The 20777-nt window shown below is 33.5% G+C and overlaps 1 long non-coding RNA gene across 1 annotated transcript in view; it reads left to right on the top strand.

Annotated features, from left to right (window-relative positions):
• The window catches only part of LOC140431285 (uncharacterized), a 113639-nt gene extending 94179 nt beyond the window's left edge, over window positions 1-19460 (top strand). Inside the window, exon 2 of the long non-coding RNA XR_011949651.1 lies at window positions 19161-19460. This is a non-coding gene — a long non-coding RNA (uncharacterized lncRNA). The remainder of the gene's footprint in view (window positions 1-19160) is intronic.
• Window positions 19461-20777: the final 1317 nt, after the last annotated feature.

The following is a 20777-nucleotide window of genomic DNA, read 5'->3' as shown; positions in this document are numbered from 1 at the left end:
GCATGCTGTTACCTATAATATCGAGACCAATAGTTAACTATCAATTTTGAAAAACATAACCTACAAACAACAACTTGTTGGTTATAAATTTCGCAGAATTTTTAAATAATGTTTTTTGAAAACGATTTCCGGAATGGAAATAGAATCGTCAAATTTATTTAATTAAAAATGTAATTTTCATTACAATAAATTGTTGCTTTATCCCATATAAACACTGTGTATAAAGATAACATTTTACTAAAACTAAACTTGGAATACATACACTGTATATAAGACCTTAATAAGACCGGTTTTGATATATGGGGCTGAAACGTGGACCTTATCTCAAAATGATGAAAGGATTCTTGGTGTTTTTGAGACAAAAATTCTTAAAAAGATTATTGAGGCTGTAAATGAAAATGGGCTATGACATCGAAGATACAACTTTGAACTATATTAGTTATACACCGATCCAGATATTGTGAAATTAGTTAAAGTGCAGAAACTTAGATGGGCTAATACACGAAGAGATTAACATTCTCAAAACCAGAGGGCACAAGAAGTAAAGAACAACCACGAACGAGATGGATTGTTGAACTGGAAGAAGACATACAGACTCTAAGGGTCATAAAATGGAGGGAAGTTGCCAGAAATCGACAAGAGTGGCGATTTTTTTGTGAGCAGGCCAAGATCCACAAGGGATTGTCAAGCCACTTATGATGATAAAGAATAGCGATCGAGGCAATCAAACTAGGTGGAAATAAAATTATCAGTGGGGTAAATGTGATCTACTTTTTGATTACTTCAACTTTCATTTAATATAACACTGTAAAGAAACGTTTCAAAAATTTTATGCTTTTTGAACGGTTTTGTATTCATTGTGTAGAAAAAAATTAAATAATCTTTAATGTTGTTAATGTTGCATGATGTTTTTTAAAATCATATCAATATATCACATTTACCCCAGGAACCGGGGCAAATGTGAAGAAAGTTTACATTTTTGTAGTAAATATTATATTTGATAGTCTGGAGTTATTGTATAAAAATGTAATTCAAGCTCTCTATTTGTGTTTTTTTAGAATTTATTTTGTTGAAAAAATACAAAAGAATATAAACTTTTCGAAAACAATGTCGGAACAAAGGAAACAAAAATATAATAAAATTTAAACAAACACTCCAAGTTTTCTTTCAGTTAATATTGAATGTTAAAGCCTTTAAAGGTAACTTCCTACATTCCACGTCTGTCGACGATAGGATCTGGTAGTACTTTTATAATATTCCTGTTGTAGTACAGTATCAATGTCAGGATTTATTGGCCATATAAATTTATTTCCTTGAGGTCGTGTAAATTTAACTATCCACTCATCATTCATATTTTCTGATACAATTCCCACATAATTCTTGTTTATCTTTTTTGGGCAACATTTTACCAATACCCAACATCTGACATAACATTCACACTTTTTGTTGAATTCAAATTCTCTTTGTCTTCCTCGTCATTATTTGCAGCTATTTCTACCTCTGGCTCTGATTCAAAAAGTATATCCAGAAACTCGTCGGTGTTATCAGAATCCATGAATATTGGGGACATGGACTTATCGTCTTCGCTGCTGCTAAATAATAATGACTCTCATTTTTTTTTTTTTTGGCTTTGCCTTAGTTATATTATGAATTTTAGTACCGTTTCCTTTTTGTTGAAATTTCTGTTTTAAAACATCAATAGCTTGTTGTGATGTCAATACTTCAGATCCAGGGCATAACCGATTCTTATTTTTGGTTGGTGCGTTTGGAAGTTGTTTTACTGTTGATATCAATAAATCTTCCAATGTTACATTCTTATTTTCAGTTAAACTTGTACATGGAATTGATTCAAGTTCGTCGACTCTGGCAGAGATATTTTTTACTTTGTCGGAAGTGGTAGTTTCGATTAGAGCATCAGGCGTAGGTTCTTTGTTTTGATAAAATACTTCTTGAGTTACTTTAGTTGGTACCAATACTTCATTACCATTTTCGTGTATAGATAATCTGGAATGTTTTATTATCTTCCACTTATTGAAAGCAGGGTGGAAATGATGTTTCAGGGATGACGTGACGATTAAAAGGAATAATTCCCTATTTTTTAAAGCCGTTGATAATTACTTCGGAGTTCACCTGTTTCCAAGTTGTACACAAAAATTGGGAAAATATTTGTTTTAGTAATTTTTGGCCTACATGCTGCCGCTGCCAGGCAACAAGTTTTTCATCCCATTTAACTTTAAAGAATTTAAAAATAGCCAGGTGTTGTGGCTGTAAAAGTGGCTGGAATGGGGTGTCAGTTTTAGAATTATAATATGTTCTCGTATAGCGGCTTCTAACATCTCTATATTCATATGAGTGGAATGTCCATCATAAATAATTAATATTGGTCTTTTAGATGGAAGTGATGGAAGGATAGTGTTTATGAAGTAATTTTTCAAAACGGCTTCTTCCATCCAACCTTATTTTGTCGCTGCATAAACAGTACCCTTAAAATCAGTACCTGGTGGAGCTACCCATTGATCCCTTAAGTGGAAACCTTTATAAATTAATAATGGTGGAGCTTTTTGGCCAGCTGCATTACACATAAGAGCAATTTTGGTATTTTCTTTACCAGGAGAACTTATTGTTCTTTATGGTGTATTTATACCTCCCACAACTTTTGTCTTCCTGGGGTCAATGCACAAGCTACTCTCGTCCAAATTCCAGTCTCAGGTTTGTCGTGAAGACCATATTCGTCCATTATTGATTTTAATAAATCATAAAATTGGTTTATTGTAAAAGGATCAAGAGCCTTTTTTCGAAAGTATTCCAGGTTTTGTGGAACTTTAATACTTAACCCATACCTGTTTAAACCCCAAAAACCAATCTTCGCCTGGAACTCCATCCTTGAACTTAGTTTCAATATGGTTAGTCTTTACAAAGTTTCCTACAATTTCTAATACTTCTTTCCTTGATAGGCCGTATCACTATTTCTCCATCGTTTTTAGACTATTGGTTAATCTAACTTCGTCAGCAGTAGAAATTGACTTTGGACGTCCTTTAGTTGCTTTTATTGCTCCCCGTTTACCTTTTACACGGGAATGTAGGGTCACATATGGTATTTTGTATAATTTTGCTGCCTTATAAATTGATGTTCGACCTGCTAAAACATCAGACATTGCAGCGTTGAGATCAGCTGCCGAATATTTTCCTTCATTTGAAGTTTTTGTTTTGTAGCAGCGAACCATGGTATTTATAACAAAAAATAAACCTTGTAAAACTTGCCCTACCACTGTTTAAATTTTGAATTCAAGAAGTTATATAAACGGGGTAAATGTAATATACTAATGACACATTTGCCCCAATCTGTAATAATACATTTACCCCAACAACAAAAATCCAAGGGGCAAATATGTTATAGCAAAAATTTGAGGTTATTGTTAAGTTTTTATTTAAATAACCTACACCATAATGTTCTCCCAAACTAGAGTAAACTGCTATGTCAATTAAAATTATAATAATAATAGTCTTACTTACCGAAAAAAATAAGCTGTGGATCGTTGTGGATCACTTTCGTCATTATTTACAGAAAAATGTATGGCATCTTTATAAAACTTCAAATCGGAATTTTCTTGCTAATCAGTTCCATAATGCGTTTCTAATAGTTTGGCAATACTCTGGGCCTTCTTTTTACTCTGCCAGCTTCAAATTTGTCAGGATTAATCGAACGAATATGTTTTTCTTTCTTACAAATGCCCTTTGGAACACCGATGGAAGTATTATAGTTGACTTTGCCCTGAACTTCAATTGTATTATCATTTTGCTTCAAAATCCTAAATCGTTTGCACTGTTGAAATTGAAAGTGGTTTGAGAACCACTTTCCAGCTCCTGGTGGTTTAAGAACTTCTGATACTGAGGTTTTCCAATCAAACGCGTCCCAGTCTTCAACCAATTTATAGATTGTGGCGTTTTGCTCTATTATAGCTATGTAGTTCTCTGGATTCGTTATTATTTCTGTTTTTTTTTTTAATTTTGTTTTCAGAAATACCAAAAACTCTATCTGATGTCCTAAAACTATGTCCTACAACTGGGAATATTAGTTCAATACAGCGAATAGTATTAGGTGCCTTTTTATGGAGAAAACTTGCAAGCATGCCGATCATTGTAATATTTTTATTTTGACCTGGACAGTCATCTGCACAAATCAAAATGTCTTTAACATCTCTGGAAAATTTATGTTTTGATAATTTATAAAACAACGCTGAAGCTATAACACTTGAGTTTTTTGGCAAATCTAAATCGGTCCATAGATAAGCTGAAACTGTGTCAGAATTAATCTTCATATTAGAAGTACCATTTACAATTGAAAAATTGTAAAGATTATATTGGGAAGAGAAGTAAGCTCTCTGATCAGGTAATTTTAGAAGAGCTAAGTTTTTTTGACAATCCATCGAAAAAACTTCTGTCTCGCTGCTGTTAGTTTTAAGAATTTTATAAAATGCTTTTGCTTTAAGTTTATGTAATTCCTGTAAAATATTAAGTTCTTTTTTTTTGCTCCTCATCTTTTTCTTTCCTTATCTCTTCCTTATATCTTAAGCAAAGAGAGCATGCGTATGTAATAGGTGTTCCAAAACCTATATTATAGTGCGTTGCAAAATATGAACGAAAATAATGTTCCTTAACCATAAGAGAGCTATCCACTGATGTGACGTAAAGTTTAAAGAGCTTTTTTATATTAAGATTACATGGTAGATAAGTTCTTTTCTTGATTTGACTCCTGCAGTAATGTGATTCCAGACATTTAAAACTCTCAATAAAATTTCTCCTAGCTAACTTTTTTTGATCATTTTTTTCTAGACCGCGGTCGCCTCCTCGTTTTTCTGATGGAGTTAATTCCTTAAAAAAAACCTCTTTACCACACCCTGAATTCTATCTTTTTTCACGACCAAAATTTGCATAAAGGCTCTTCTGCATACACTAATCCATTCGCCACCTTGCTTTGGTAATATATAATTTATTGATGCCTGTTTTTGAGAAATTGTGCTGCCCACTTCTCTCTCTGCTCGTCTTCTTCTTCTCTGCGGTGTCTTAGCCTTTTTGATATGAAAGCATCTTGTTTAAGTTTTGATGGAATTTCATAAAATCTTTCATGAACAAATTTCAGATCCCTCATAATTAATAAATTGCACTTCAAGAACTTATTTTTATGAACAGATCTTGGTTTTTCAGGCAGACCTTTAGCTGAATATCTAAAAACAAAAAAACTGATTAAATCGATGCACTGAAACATTATCTAGCTCTCTATGCTTACCTATTTTTCATAGCGACTACCCTTTTGTGTTTATCACGCTGTACGATTCTTTTCCGACTACATTCTGGAGTCGTTTTTTCTATAGAGATACCAATATTATCGTTACATTACAACAAAACAAAAGGAAATTTACGCAAACCTACTTTGAATAATATCCAAACAACACTAAAAACATTACATGGTTAGAAGCTGCCACATGCCATTTCGTGGGAACGGCTAAGTACGTGTCAGCCCAAACGTTTCGCCATTAGCAAGGCCGGACTTGGCGGTCTTTGCAACTAAATTTTTTTTGACGAGGCGGGTTTTGCAGCTTAACCTTAGTGTCTATACCCAGGTACCTGGGTATCCTTGGTAATTGTTTTATCTGAATCATTGACGATAGTATAAATATTTTTATTCGAGCTTCTAGTTATTCCTAAAATTATTTAGAACGAAGAGATTTATAATAAAAACCAAAGAAAAAAATGCATATTATAATATATTAAAATTACCTGTCAAAGTTTTTACACTATTACGTCCGCACCCGTGGCACCCGGGTAACACTAACGTGTAGTAAATTATGAAGCTCTGTCTAGTTTTTTTTATAATAAAAGTGATATGGAAACGTAAATAAAAGTTACTTTTAAACACATTGTCCACACTTACTTATATTTACTGAGTGTTCGTTACATAGTGGACGATTACAAACATTACATGATTTTCGTGTCTTTCTTAGCCGCTTTTTCGCTAAAGACATACAAATGTAGCAGTTTCCAACAATTTTGAGGCGTCCAGTGGAATCTCGAAGTGGTAATGACTCTGCAGTATTACTTGAATCTGTAGGTAGAGGTTTTCCTAACATACACTCAATTCCTGATCTTGATGAAAAATTTCGGTATACATTTGGTACTTTAGATCTAGCAGAAATTGCAGGCATCACTAGTTGTTTCCCTAAGTCTTGTAGAAAAATTCTACGCTCACTGGTTTCAGTAGAACTCTGTGGATTATTCTCTGTATAAATTATATAGGTTGCTAGGCAAGCTACGTCTAGGATATTGTAAAAGAAGGCTACTGGCCAACGCAAAGTTCTGCGTTTAGTTGAATAATGAGAAACCATTTTGTCCATGTTGTCTACGCCTCCTTTAGTTGTATTATAGAACTGAATTATTTCAGGTTTATCTTTTGGGCCACTTACATTATCGTTGTCATGCATTGTTGATAGCAAGATAACGCTTTTTTTCTTTTTTGGTACATATAAACAAATAGTAACACGATCTGCACTGAATCCGTGTAATGACGATTCAGGCTCACGCTCTGGCAGCATTTCTTGTGGAATATATGGTTTGTTTCTTTTCAAAGTGCCAACTAATGATAAATTCCAAGACAACAGGAGACGGGCTAGTGCAAAAGTTGTGAAAAAATTATCCATTGTTATGTTTCGTCCAGAATTTTTGTATCGGTAACACAAATCTTTTACCACGCGTTCACCTTGATTAGTTTCACGTCCAGTCGAATTTTTTCCAGTATAAATTTGTCCAGTAAGTGGATACGAATTATTGGCGTCACAAACCCACCAAACCTTGATTCCATACTTGGCAGGTTTTGCTGGCATATATTGCGTGAAACGTGTCCTACCTCTAAAAGGAAATAACTGTTCATCCACAGTAAGAGAATCCGACGGTACATAGTGACGACGTAAATTATCATTGAGAAGATGGAATATATCTGTAATAGCTGCAGCTTTATCATTTTGCAAACGTTATGCACGTGTTTTGTCATTGTCAAACCGTAAGAATCTGCTGATGCTCCAAAAGCGATTTATGCCCATACTTGCTCGGTACAAAGGATGAGAGTCTGTTTTCCATAAATCTTTCGAGTGCTCTGAATTTGAATGCTGTACTCCTGCTGTAATAAGAATACCTAAGTATGCATCAAATTCTTCTGTTGTGAGTGTCTTCCAAACATTTCGAGGTTTGTCGGGGTTTTCAACATTATACTTTTCAAGACCCCTATTAGCTTTTCGATTGGTTTCGCGTATAATCATGTCATACATTACGTCACTGAAAACACATTTGAATGTATCTCTAATCGAAAGAGTTTTAGTAAAACGTACTGGGCCCGTTTTTTCACGCAAAAGGTTACGTTTCAGTGTTCGACTTGCAGTAAACGGTTTTCGTTGCCAAATTGTTTTATCTTTTGCAACCAGAACATCACTTTGGGAAGAACTTTCTTGAAAATCGTCAAAATCTTCATCACTACTATCGTCGCCGTCGGTATATCGATTTCAATCTTATTATTGATATCAGTAAAAACATCCTCTACGTCAGAAGCTTCATCTCCATCCGGTTTGCTTTGCGAAACATAGTCCTCATCTGATTCCTGGTTTTCGATATTTTTGTCTACTTCCTCATCTATATCGTCTATAAATTGTTGCAAGTACTTCTGTTGCTTTTCATACGTCATTCTAAAATTGAATGATCTATGTATAAAACATTGTAAAAGTAAACAGTAATAACTTACCTTCTAAATTCGCTAGCACTCACTTCTCTTCTTGCCATTATTACAAGTAATTATAACATAAAACACGCATATAGTCACAAAAATATTAACAACTTGTAAGCACAGTTAAATAAACACTGATAGCAAACAAAGAAAAATCCCAATTGTCTGTTATTTTCGGAATGTACAAGCGAAGTTTACCGAAACAATGCCAGGTACCTGGGTAGCACGGGTATAGACTCCCGTATCAGGTACTTGGGTATTGACATAACGGTTAAGTGTATTTTCTCGTTTAAATTACTCCGCTTTAAGGTGGAATTTGGACCTAAATTATGTTTGAACTTATGTATATACACATAAGTCAGACAGATACAGATAAAAAGAGCTAAAGGGTACCCATGACTAGCAGTTGACGCTTACAGGTTGATGGTTATGATGGTATAAACTTTAAGAATTCCCCCAGTATAAACTATAATAACTCAGTTCCAGATTTGTTTCCAGAATGTTGTGTATGAATAAAACGAATAGGTGAACGAGAACCTCCTTTGATAATTATTAAAGTGAAACTTACAACTAACCTTAAACGCTATACCTCCTACATGACAGGTTGCCAACTCAAGGAATATCTTAAATAAGCATTGGTACCAAAATACATAACACTTTATTAATATAAATAATAAAGAAAAAAATAATATACTTAATTAAAAAAATATTTAAATAATCGGATTCAAGTAGAATTGTTGAAGGTAAAGGAAATTCAAATAAATGATATTAAAAATAGATGAACCGAAATTGATAATTTTAATTAAAAAAAACTTCTGCAATATAATCCTGAATCGACAGATTTAATAACTTTAAGCCAACATAAATTTTGTTTCCCGATTTCGCTTACAAATATTGAATATATTAAAATACATTTCAAAACAAATAAATAAATTAAAATACACGTTATATATTTTTTCATTATTTGTAAAATCATTTCAAATAGTTGCTCTTTTGTATAGAATTGCAGATAATAATGCAAATAATTTTAATAACAAACAAATAATTACCTGGAAATATGCAAATAACTGCAAATAACCTGCAAATAACTACCTGGAATAATTTGAAAATGAAAGAAAAAATTTCTAAAAAAATATTAATTACTTACTTGTAAGTGTCTTGGATATAAGTCTCCCTTCTTCTCTTATAGTTTATTTTTATGAACGAGAGAGTAATTAGCATAATGTTAACTGGTACCTCCGACCACTCCATGGGCGTGCTCAAGATTAATTGAAAAATTACTTTGAATAATTGTAAAAAATAAATGAATTATTTCAGTGTTATAAAGTGTTATGTGTATGTAAACAAAAGTGACCTCTTTTATCACACACTATATTAGAACTGACTGGCCTACATTAAAAAGGGTTTTAAAAAATTCACATTTTTTTTTAATTTTTAAAAATTACAAAAGAGAAAAAGAGTTTTTAAAACCGTCTAAGGTATGTTAAATAGATGAATAAAAATATTAATATAAAACTTACAGCTACTTGTTACAAATCCAAATCAGATTCAGAAGATGAACTTTCAGAACCAAGATTTATAATAACGGGCTCCATCATTTTATCAGTAATATTGTCCAGCTTCCACATTTTTTCCTCTTCTTTAATAGTGTGATTTACTGCCTTTTCCCAGTTTTCAGGTTTTACATTATTTACGGCCTCCAAAAACAACTGTTTAACATCATGAATTTTAAAAGTGGTATTTTTTCTTGAAACTTCACTCTTTATCTGTGCCCATACCAGTTCAATCGGGTTTAATTCACAATGATATGGTGGGGATCTAAGTACTGTCATTCCACGATTTTTGGCAATTTCATCAATTTCGTATTTTTTAAATTTTTCTTTATGAAGGGCACACAACGAATAAAGTTCCTTTCTTATAGATCCGGGATGGTACGTAATATTTTTTGAACTCAGCCAATTCTGCAAGTCTTTTTTTAACCACTTGGTTGTGGGCAGTCCTTCTATAAGTCTGGAGTGATAACTTGCATTATCCATTACTATTACACAGTTCTTATGAAGAAGATCTATCATTTGTTCGAACCATTCTTGAAAGACATCAGCGTTCATGTCTTCATGGTAGTCACCGGTACGAGTTGATTCAAAAGTTAATAAACCACCTTCAACAAAACCGTCTGAACTGCCAATGTGTACTATTATCAGCCTGCGTCCCTTTCTTGATAGTGGGTTTAAACCAGTAGATAAGTTATTTACAAAAGCGTGCCTTTGACTTGTAACAGTTTCATCCTGCCAAAATTTATTTGGTGTATGACCCTCGTTGATCCATGTTTCATCAAGATAAAATATTTTTCTTTTTTGGTTTCTCATTTCCTTTATGGTTCTTAGAAAATGTCTTCTCCATATGACAATATCGCTTCTTTCTAATAAAATAGACTTTCTGGGATTCTTTTTCCAGCGGAAGCCTATTTCTTTTAAAAGTTTCCATAACGTACTTCGACTCATTTCTGGGTAATCCTTATCATCTCGAACTGAGACAAGAACTTTATCCAATGTTGGAAATTCTTGTCTAAAGAAGAATTCATGCACTTTCCGTCGAAGTCCTTCTTTAAAATGATATTCTATTTGAAATTTTGGTTTCCCTGGAGCATTACGTGGCATTTGAAAACTACCACATTTCTCTTCTTTAATAACTCTGTAAATCGTAGATTTCCCAACACCAAATGTACTGCTAACTAACTCAACGGTCTCATCAACACTTTCACATAAACGTTTGTCTGTAAATGATTTAAAACAATTAAATATTAATGTTTTTTCATTAACTGTTAGAGGACCAATTTTTCGGCGTTTACACGGCACTTCCAAATTTTCCATAACACTAGTATACACAATAAACTGCACCTTGCAACTGAAGTACCTACTTTTAGTGAACTGTTAAGAATTTTGAATACGCCACTTGGACCTTCCTATATACAAAATGGAAAAACCCACTATCACATTTTCTGTGGAATAAGTTTAGTCAATTACTGTCGTAGATTCCTGGAATTAAAGAATTAAATGTTTGATTGTTGAAACCCTTACTTCGTGGAATGCACTCATTTCAGATAAAATAAAACGTTTTATTTTATCTAAAGAATTAATCTTTATTTTGCAAATAGGCAAAGAATTAAACTTTATTTTGCAAATAGACAAAATAAAACGTTTTATTTTATCTAAAGAATTAAACTTTATTTTGCAAATAGGTAGGTACTTATTAAACTTTTATTGGTTATATATAACCAATAAAATAAACATCTTACATTTCTTGCAAATTCATTAGTACCTGTTAACCTTCATCACTCCGACACTGGCAACCTTATTTAGGGATTAGTAACCCTCACAACTATTGTATTCTATTCTGCTCCAACCTTTATACCTGGTGGTCATAGTCAATTTAAAATTGTTTTCCTATATACTTCTGTAAACTTGTTGACAAATATCTGTTTTTCATTGAGTCACCCGTATCAACAGTTTAGGGATTTGCATACATAATTTATTGTTTTATTACTCTCTCATACATAAAAATACACTATAATACAATATGAAGTGTAGTTTGACGCTAAAATGTCAAATAAAGGACGTAAATCAAGGTTTGTGATTATTCCCAACAATATATTTGCTACTGGCTGATATAATTATGGTTCCTAAACCTAAACCACGTAAACCTTACTTTAATTGTAAATTTCAACACAATACATCCCTCATCTTTTTTCCTTCACGGTAATTCAATCGTTTTGTATAAATTCGACGTAAAGAAGAAGTAATATTAATTACGACTCTTTGTGTATTCCCAAAAGATCAAAGGACGAATCTAAAACATCTCAAATCGATTTTATCTTAACGTTCGCTTCATTTCGACAGTCGAAAATAATTCTATTAATATAAAGCTGGAAAACTGCTTGTTTTTTGTTGTGTTATTACTTTTTGAAAAAACTTTTTGATCTTTTTTATTTCTTTGAGATATATAAATTTTGAAGTATAATAATAGGGTAGAAGGGTTTATACGGTTTCTAATATATATAGGAATTGGATCAGTTGATAATATTTAATTCTGAAACTGAGTTTTAAAGAATAACTTAATGATGCTTGTCAAAAGTTCAGAATGAAGATAAACGATAAAAAACCAAGATAATAATAATCCAGAAGAGGCAAAAGGTCTTTTTACATGATAAATAGTAAGATATTAGATCATATAAACTATTATAAATACCTTGACTGCTGGATGAGCTACAAGCTTTGTAACGATAATATTTTGCCTACCATAGGGGTATTACTATTAGGGGTAGAAGATGGGGGATAGAAATTTTTGGGGCGAAGATAGGGTAAGCAAAATAAACGCTACTTGTGCGAACGGGCACTCAGGCTTTGGTAGGAGAGCTGGAATCGTAGATAAGTAAAAGACAAGGGGGTTTGGATTGGGGTAACTACCAGAAAAAAGAAATAAAGGGTCATAAATCTCTTGGGACAAACAGAATGAAAATAAACCTAAAACACCTCAAGAAATTTAATATAGGGCGCCACTTGAGGTGCCTAATTATACCTATTACAACCAGCTAGTTGTAACTGGAGATATAATTATCAGAAATGCAAAACATTCAAAATCTTTTTCAAATTAAACTCAAAAAGGGTTAGTTAAAAAAAAAATAAACAAAATGTTGAAAAACAAAATTTAACATTTATTTTGTGTCACCACAAACAGTTACAAAATATAGAGAACACAAGAATGCTCAAAAAAAGACAATACAAAATATTAATGACAATAGCTGCAAAATACAAAAATACAAAAAAGACTTACATTTGTCATCTGTTTACAATCTCCAGGAGTTGGAGATACTACAAAACTTACAATTGTTAATGGGCGACTATTTGTAGCAGAAATTAATTATTACAAATCAAAAAATATCTTTTTAAGTGAAATTATGCATAGTGGTTAACCTTCTTTAAAAAACAAAACAAATCAATATCAAAAATAATAAAGCTAGCTGTCATATGTTAACATTAAATTTAAAACAAAACTGAACAAATAAAATGACAGCTAAAAGTCAAACCATAAAATTTACTACTTTAAACATTACAATTTTTTTTTGTATGAAAGCAATTATTACGTTTATTTAAAAAATGTCTGCTTTACTTTTAAAATCTGATCACAAAAGAAGTTACCTGAGTTTCAATGTATAACTTTCAATAACTGGAACAAAAAACTACATCTTCAAACTGTGAAAAAAATATCCCTAAACGGCTGCTTAGGACATTGAGGTGTGAGGTGGAAACTGGCACATTGGACACACCATGTAAACGCTTCTTAAAAACTGGACAATGGAAATGTTGATATCTTTATAAACACATTACTTGAGTAAAATACCACTTCTCTAACATATTTGTCGGTTTTCTTTTTGGCCGACCTCTAAAACGTCTTCATTCTTCCGTTACCTCTGTCAACCTCATCAACTGCACTTAAAACTCAACACTGCTACTATACTACACATTTTTGCATGACAAAAGACGAAAAAAACAAAAAAAAAACATTACGAATTAAAAGAAAAATTCGGACTAACACCGAAACCACTGCCTCTAACAGCGGCTCCACTGAGAGTGACGAAATCATCTAAAAAAAATTGCTCGCATCAGTTAGAATAAACAAACCACTTTGGGTATAAACAAAACACAACGGAAATTAAGACGTAGATTAATTTGAAAACGCAATATCGGGCGGTTTGAACAAAGAAATATCGAAGAATTTGCGCCTGTGACATAAATAAACAATAAAATAATTCATTATCGGCGGCGGCGACCTAAAGAAAGAACGAAAGATTATATGGGTTTTAAACTGAAGGATACGAACTAAGAAACATTGAAAAAATTCTTCGTTATTTTGATGCATATATAAGGGGATTTCAATTAACACATATACGAGGGGATTCCAATAAATTTCAAATGCTACAGCTTGACGCAAGAAATAAAGCAAGAATTTCTCAAGCTAGAGATGGTTTCTTTAAGATGCGTGGTCTATATAAATAACCTTATCCACCTATTTTCATTTTTAAAGCGAAGCTTCTATACTGGCGTTGTAATACTTTTTCTTTACAGTAAAATACTGAGGCGAGCGTCACGGAACTAGCGCCACAAGATGGTGTCGTCACGGGTATCGTCACAAAATACTACTCGCGATCAATTCGTTTCAATAATAGTCATCATATACTTAGTTTAAGTAGGTTTAGATTAAAAACTATATGAACAATAACTAATAAAATATAGACACTAACAGATTCAAATACAAGGTTTTGTATTTTCAGAACGATTTTCGAAGTGGAAATTAAAATGTCAAAAATAAACGTATTTTAAACTTAAATTGTGGCTTTTTTTCCAATAAAATAGTAATAGGTAATAAAACAATATTAAAAGATTCGATTCTTAATGAATGTCAAAAATGTCATTTAATTAATAACAACATTGACTCATCTGTTTAAATTTTTATGTAATTTTGTTTCGTTTTAACCCTTTGACTGTCGGTATGCTAAAATGGCCACCTTTACAAACATTTCTTTTAAACTTGCCATTGGTTTTACAGTCATACCAGTGTGTAAAATTGGTTGCCTATATTATATTCTAAGTGTCTAACCAGTTTTGAACCGATTTGATTGAATCACATTGACTGCGGCTGAAAGCGTCTTGGGAGATGAATTGGATGATAATGAATTTCGGCGACCAGATAATGAGGATGTCTTTAATATTGGAAATATGGACATCGTCCATAATCTCAAATGCGAAGAAGGAGAGAAGTACCAAAACAAGGCGCCTTAATATTGAACTCCTCAAAAACCCGCAAACGGTAGAAAGGTTTCAAAACTATATCGAAACTAAATACATAACTAAAGAGAATCTAACAATTAGTGAACAATGGGAAATGTGTAAAAATTACATTAAAGACGCAGCAAAGAACATTCTAGGGCCGCAAAGACCACCACCACGCAATGAGTGGTTCGATGCTGAGTGCGAGGACATTACAAGAAGAAAGAACAATGCATATAAACTGATGCAGCAAAGAAGAAGCCGAGAAAAAGAACAAAAATATAAAGATCTCAGAAGAGAAGAGAAGTATATCCATCGGAGAAAAAAGCGAACTTATGAAAATAGAATATTGGAAGAACTTAAGGCATTAAAAAAGGAAAATCAAACAAGAAAATTCTATAAAAATCTAAATAAAGCAAGAAAAGAATTTAAACCAAGGATCGGACTATGTAAGGATAAGGAGGGGCATATACTCAATATAAAAGAAGAAGTATTGAAAAGGTGGGTGGAACACTATAAAGAACTGCTTACTATCGAAGTAGAAGATCCAAATCAACCACCCCCAGGAGCAAACAACAATACGCCATTGGAGCCTCCATCAATTCAGGAAGTACGGGATGCAATAAAACACCTAAAAAATAATAAATCTCCAGGAAGTGATGGTATACCCGCGGAACTTATTAAATGTGGAGGTGCTACTCTGACTAATCATATATATAAAATCATACTGAGAGCCTGGAATGAGGAACAAATCCCAGAAGAGTGGTGTATTGGGATCGTTTGCCCGCTACACAAAAAGGGCGATGAATTAGAATGTAGAAACTATAGGGGAATAACTCTCCTTAATACAGCATACAAAATATTTTCGAGTATTTTATATGGTCGCCTGAGTGAATATTCAGAGGAGCTTCTTGGCGAATATCAAAGTGGTTTTAGGCCTGGTCGATCAACAACAGACCAGATCTTTGTGCTAAGGCAATTACTGGAAAAAACCAATGAATTCAATATCGACACATACCATCTTTTCGTAGATTTTAAATCGGCCTATGATAGTGTCCTAAGAAATAAATTGTATGAAGCCATGGATGAATTCCACATCCCCGATAAACTGATAAGATTGGTTAAGGCTACAATGCGTAAAGTTGTTTGCAAAGTCGAAATACAGGGCAAACAATCACAGGCATTTGAAACGCATATTGGGCTGCGACAGGGAGATGCGCTGGCGTGTCTCCTTTTCAACATAGCTTTGAAAGAGGCGGTCAGGGATGCCCAAATAGACAGCAGAGGAAACATTTTTAATAAATCATCCCAAATTTTGACATATGCAGATGATGTTGGTCTAGTTGCCCGCACAACACGCAAGCTAGAAGAAATGTATACCACCTTGTCAAACGCCTCAAAAAATATGGGCCTGCAAGTAAATGAAAATAAAACTAAGATAATGGCATCAACACCCAACAATAGAGCCAGAAACATCGGCCACCAATTCACGGTTGATAATTCTACCTTTGAAGTGGTGGACAAATTCACATACTTAGGCTCCCTGATCACCAAGGAGAACGTCATGACGGAAGAAATCAAGCGAAGAATAATCCTAGCAAACAAATGCTATTTTGGACTGAGTAGACATATGAGAAGCAGAAACTTAAGCCAAAAAACAAAAATAACCATATACAAAACCCTTATACAACCAGTGTTGGCATATGGGTCGGAGATATGGACCATTTCCAAGGCAGATGAAAATCTCCTGCTTATATTTGAACGAAGGATCCTGAGAAGAATATTTGGTGGCATCTGTGAAAATGGTGTTTGGAGAAGGAGGTACAACTACGAGATATATCACAGATATAAACATATACTTGGTGGTAAAGACGTAGTATCCTTTATAAAAATAGGAAGACTAAGATGGGCAGGACATCTGGCAAGATCACAGCAGAATAACCCTCCTAGAAGAATCCTTATGTCACAACCTGTGAAAAGTAGAAGTAGGGCTAGACCAAAACTCAGATGGAGGGATGGTGTAGATGAGGATGGTAGACAAATAGGCGCAGCAAACTGGCAACAGTTGGCAATGGATAAAACTGACTGGCGTAATAGACTTGGGAAGGTCGAGGCTCTTTTATAAGGCTGTAGCACCAATGATGATGATGTTTGAAGACCAAATTAACAATCAAGATGAAACAACCAATACTCCAATTAATCAAGAATCGAAATCGGATAGTGAAGACGATGTACCGCTAGCAGTACGGCTAGCAAAGCGAGATAACTCTATATTTTGGACCCAAAATGAAAATTATTTAACATAAACAAATCAATTTATTGAAACTACAGGCCCAAACGCAGATGTATTTTTTAATCGTTTCCTGAGGATCTAATTCAGCTAATTGTATTTTAAACCAATCCATATTACGTTAAAAAGCACGGAGTAGGAATTGGATTTACACCTACCGCAGAAGACGAAGTCAAAACATTTCTTGGAGTAAATTTATTAATGAGTATTAAGAAAATGCCCAGTTACAGACATTATTGGTCGTCACGTGATGAATTACGAGATCCTTTCATCAATTTGGGTATGTCACGTAACAGATTCGCTTGGTTACTAGGCAATTTACATCTGGTTGATAATACAGTGCAGCCAAAAATCTGATCCCGGATTTAACAAACTTTACAAAGTGCGACCTCTACTGGCCAAACTCACGGAAACGTTTTTTGCAGCACTGAATCCACTTTGAGTTTCAAGCGATTGATAGTCTATGATACGATTCAAAGGTCGAAGAAGTATCCGACAGTACATGCCCAATAAACCTATAAAACGTGGCTACAAAATATGGATTAGAGCAGATTCAAGCAGATTCATGTGCGAGTTCCAGATATATACCGGTAAAGTGGGAAATTTCGAAAAAAACTTAAGACAACGAGTCGTACAGGATCTAATAAGGGTCTTAGTAAATAAACACCACTGAGTATTCTTTGACAATTATTTCAACTGTATTGATCTTCAGAGATCTTTATTGTCAGACGGAATTTACGCAAGTGGAGCCGTTCAAAAAAAAAAGAAAGGATTTACCAGAGTTTAAAACTGACAAACAAATGAATCGTGGAGATTCATATTACCGTATTTTAACAGATAGACTATCTGCGTTGAAGTGGATGGATCGCAGAAGTGTCATTCTTTTAGCAAATCGCCAAAATCCAGCAACAAACGAAGTTGTAAAGAGAGGACAAAAAGACGCTAATCTGAATGAGGTTGCATGTCCACAAATGGTAGTGCTCTACAACTCACATGTGGGATATGTTGACAAATCTGACATGCTGAAAAGTCTTTATGAGGTGAATCGTAAATCACATAAGTGGTGACATAAAATATTTTTTTATTTTGTGGATGCTTGCATCGTAAACGCATTCATTCTATTTCAACTTAGAAGCCAATCCAAAAGTACGTCTTTGAAAGAATTCCGGCTTTCTATGATTAGAGGCCTTATTGGAGCTCTAGAACAATTAAAAAGGGGAAGACCATTAGCAGAAACCGGTGAGTAAATTTAAAATGCATATTGCCTTGGAACTGCGCCATTCAAAGTCTACTGATCTGCCTCAAAAAACTACTTCTTTGAGATGTACCAACAGCAGTACGACAGCAAATGTTAGCAGAACACAGTCGAAATGTTCATCTTGCAATGTCGAACTTTGTCTTAAACATGACAAAAATTGTGTAGCAACGTTTCATGCAAAACAATAGGAAGGAAGAAGTGCTACCTGGTTTTTATTTCTCATTAAATTTTTTGTTGCGGTATGTTCCTGCTGTTATCTTGAGAACACCACATCCTGCAGGATATACTTCAGGATCAGCATTGTTTATTTTGACTGAATTTGTTTTAAAAATATACTAAAATAAATAAACTTCACAAAAATCATGTTTTTTTTTTTAATTAAAAAAATCGGGCCTTAAAGGGTTAAAATAATTTCATATAAATATAATTATTATTTTTAAACATATTATTTAGGTCGTATAAATGTACTTAATTTATTATTTGGTCGGAATTTGATAGGTATATCAGAAGTAAACAACATAGGCTTTGTTAGTAAGTTAAGAGGTGGCGTTAGTAGCACACATATTAATTTATTGACACACACATAGCTAAGAGAGAGCAAAAATGGCGTCTCTTGTCTATAAAAAGCAAACTTAGAGAGGTATGTTGTTTACGCGAGTCAACAATCGAGAGAGAGAGAGAGAGAGAGAGAGAGAGCTATTTTTGGTTGTTATTTCAAAACTGTATGTATGTAAAGGGGTGGGGTTAAAATTAGGTAGGAATTTATTACTTAGGGTTGGATTAAGGTAATGATTTTTATCATGTAAAAAATTTTTGCATGTAAAATTGAACATCCCTGATCAAACCAAACTACTTTTATTTTAGTAAATAGACATGAAATATTTTGGAGTTACGCTCCTGCCTACCGTAATACAAACTTCCCGCCCGATTTTTTTGGGTCAAGCGACCTTACGATCGTCTTGACCCTTCCTTGCTCGTTTACAACACTATCATTATCATTATTTTCTATTTTTGTTTCAGGACCATGGACGGAAAGTTGATAAGTTGTCAAAAAACCGCAAGATTCTTCAGGGATAATCTGATCGACGTGGGACTAAATGTCTGCTTCGCTGTCGTTATTTTTATTATGATCGTGAGTCACATTCTGCAAAATACCAACTTGGATATTAGGAAATACAAAATGTATTACTGTGTGCTGACGTAACGGGACTACGGGATTTTTAATCCTTTCGACGTTTGTGTTATAAAGACTGGATCTATTATTTATTATTATTTTTAATTTATTTTTATTTTGTAAATAAACTTAACGCTGACTTATGATTGATTTTCTTATTTTCCTTTATTATAAAATGAGTATCACTTAAGGGGGGGGGGAGAGATAACTATGTTGTATCGAAATAATCGTTCATCAAGACTTAACCGAGACAACGTTGCTCAAATCAGGGGCTTCATTGTAATGATATAGATGACAGAGAAGTGCAGATCAAAGACAGATAGATAAACAATAGATAATAATTATATAACATTTTGAAAAAATAAAGACAAGAAATACTGAATCAGCTAAACTGCAAAGCAAAATTTGCGCCAATTTAACCTGAAACTCATGAATGGACTCAAAATAAACTAAAAACTATATTTACATTTATCTCAAAGACATTAGAAAACATATCAAAGAATTATTAACAAAAATTAACATATTTACTCACAAGCTGAAAGAAAATTCTGTATTAAATAAAATATATCATCCCTAAACTAGTATGATTTACATAAAATCATACGTCACAATAAAAAATTATATTTATTAAAACTTTCAAATTTAAACAAACACGAATTTATTAAATACCTAAAATACTTAATTTATATGTGACCATATTTTTATCAAATATTATATTTCCCACAAATTTAAATGGCAGACGGAAATAAGAAAATGGTTCTCAGTCCAGAGCACTCCTTAAATGGGGAGAGGGTGTGAAGAATCCTCCCGTCAACTACTATTGAGGTCCAAGGAGGTGGACACAGAATCCAAATATATTAGAGGATAGTACGCATTGCCACCTGAAACGTACATAGCTTATTCATGTCTGGGAAACTTGCAAACACTGAAGCCGAGATGATAAGAATAAAAATAGACATCTTAGGGATGAGTGAAGTAAGATGGCCTGGTTAACGAAAACAAAAAACAAAAGATTGATATATCTATAGGTCAGGAGGAACCGACCCAGAATACATGGAACGGCTATATTAGTATCAGATAATATTGCGCAGTCAGTCATAGACTTCGTTTCTCTAAATAATAGAGTGGTAATGATGAAATTAAGAACAACCCATAGAAACCTAAATATTATTCAGATCTATTCTCCAACAAGTGACAAGTAAATCAGAGGAAGAAATTGAAAACTCTTACAACAATATAGATAAAATAATGCGACTGACAAAAAAAGCGTGATAACGATGATTAAGTGTTACTTTAACGCCAAAATTGGTATTGCCGAAGGAGACCACATAGGAGCATACGGTCTCGGTACCAGAAACAATAGGGGAGAAAGACTGGTACAATTCTGCGTAGAGAACAACCTGTCAGTAGACAACACCTTCTTCAGAGAACATCCCAGAAGGCTATACACTTGGAAATCACCT

The sequence above is a fragment of the Diabrotica undecimpunctata genome, unplaced genomic scaffold (assembly GCF_040954645.1).
Source record: "Diabrotica undecimpunctata isolate CICGRU unplaced genomic scaffold, icDiaUnde3 ctg00000621.1, whole genome shotgun sequence".
Taxonomy (NCBI): domain Eukaryota; kingdom Metazoa; phylum Arthropoda; class Insecta; order Coleoptera; family Chrysomelidae; genus Diabrotica; species Diabrotica undecimpunctata.
This window is presented reverse-complemented; position numbering and strand designations above follow the sequence as displayed.